Consider the following 2,177-nt stretch of genomic DNA (forward strand, 5'->3'; position numbering starts at 1 on the left):
GTGCAGGTAGTCAGAATGGCCTAAGATCGAGAACATCAACAGGGATACTATATTGCATTGACTGGATGGGGGGAGGGGCCTTAACAGTTCACTATGGTAACATACATCCTCACTCCAGGGACCAGACAGCCATACGTACATACATACACACACACACACACACACACACACACACACACACACACACACACACACACACACACACACACACACTGTGGCATTGACAAATAAATACACCTATGTAACACACATAAAGATACATGACATGTGTGAGATCCAAACCCCTGCATATGTCCTGCTTTCTACACTGCAGTCTGTAGAGATGTCTACAACAGTGTACAGGAGAGTGAATAACAATTGAGATGTATTCCCCACCATACGTGACATATATGGACACACACACAACTACACATGCCAGTACTGTGAATCAAACACCTGCCTATCTCATGATAGGTATGACAGAGTTACAGCAGTATTGCATGCACTACAAAGTGTACTGACTCTTCCTTTGGCAATTGTGCTGATATATGCACAATATATGCACACAGGAGATCTAACTGTTACAGGTGTCAAGTGGTTTGCCTTCGGTGTCACCCTGACCACTGTCTAAGTTGTGTGTCTTCCCCTTCAATTAACAAAACCATAGCTTAGCAGTTACACAGGTTATTGTAGGAGTGGTTGTAACACACCTGTGAGCTGTCCTTAGCAGACATTCATCTGCAAAGATGCCCCACCATTTAGTTATGTCCAAACATCTGTCCATACCTGAAGTACAGCTTACTGTACCTTGAGCATATCACCATATACAGTTGGCAATGTTGAGGCTGCATTGCAACTGCATGATGTACTAAGACACACATCAACTTCAAACATCAGCATCTGCACATGCATGGAATCTGAACGCACATCAATACATGTACATGTGTGTAGGTCCTACGATCCTGTCATTTGGGCATGTTTGTAGGCATTGCATTTGGTGGACATGTGTAATGACATACATGACACATGGAATGTTGTAGGATATGATAGGTGCCATGGGTGACCAGTACAGAGGGAATATTACCTCTGTCAACATTGATATCACATCTTATGTACTGTTAGCATTCAGCAGCCATGGACCTATCTTCCATGTGCATGTGTGCAATGAATGTAGCCACCTGTATGTACAAAGGACAACAACAGCTATGCTATTTATATATATGTTGTATGAGTGTGGCATGTACATATCCAGGGCAGGTACATATATGTCATATCCAGCCATGAGGGTGTTGTTTGCTGGTGTACAGCAACAGTCATCTGTTAATATTGTCAATAGCCGAGGGACCCTGGTATGTGTACAGCTGACCTGGTTACAAACAGTGGTATCATTGCATTGCATAACACATGATGAAACTGTGCCAGTACATGGGTACTCTGCACAGTTGTTGTAGGGCTAGGTACAGTCCACCAGTCAAAGGTTACTTGGTGTTGTACCATTATATGTCATACCACATGTATGGATGTGTGTTGGTGGTCTGAGGACATGGTGGTGTCTGAGGATTACATCCTAGAATGCAGCTTTTGACACTGTGACCTGCACCTGGCTCATCTGTGATGACTTATGTTGGAGTACTGGTCTGTACATGTGAATAGCCATTATGAATGTGGGGACACCACCACCTGGAGTGGTCTGCACCAGTGTTATGGCCCACATGTCTGGTTCTGAGCTATACGGTGGTAGTGCTATTGTGCACTACATAGCCTTCAGCCAGGTTTTCCTCACTGCACAGATGTTAGTATTCCCCATTGTAGTTTCTGCAGTGAGCAGCTGTGATTATGACAGCAACACATATAGCACTGGTTAGCATAAGCATACAATGCAATTGTCTTCTAGGTGTCAGGGTGTTATCCTGTGTTCAGGATATTTGCCTTGGAATGGCACTATATGGGCAAATGCGACCTAGGTATTATCACCACTCCCTTGAATCATGGATGCATGTGATATGTGACAAAGGCTTGTCTTCTGTCAGTCATGTCATCATGGAATGACAGACACTGGACAACCTTGTAATTACAACAGGACATTGGCTCATTGTGTTGGTCAAGCAGTTGCCATCCTAGTATGACATCACTGCGAGAGGTAGTATTGTGCTTGGTATAGACTGATACATCTAAGGTGACGGACAGCAGCAGATGTT

Source organism: Protopterus annectens, chromosome 10.part0 (assembly GCF_019279795.1).
Source record: "Protopterus annectens isolate FY-2018-M chromosome 10.part0, PAN1.0, whole genome shotgun sequence".
NCBI lineage: Eukaryota > Metazoa > Chordata > Ceratodontiformes > Protopteridae > Protopterus > Protopterus annectens.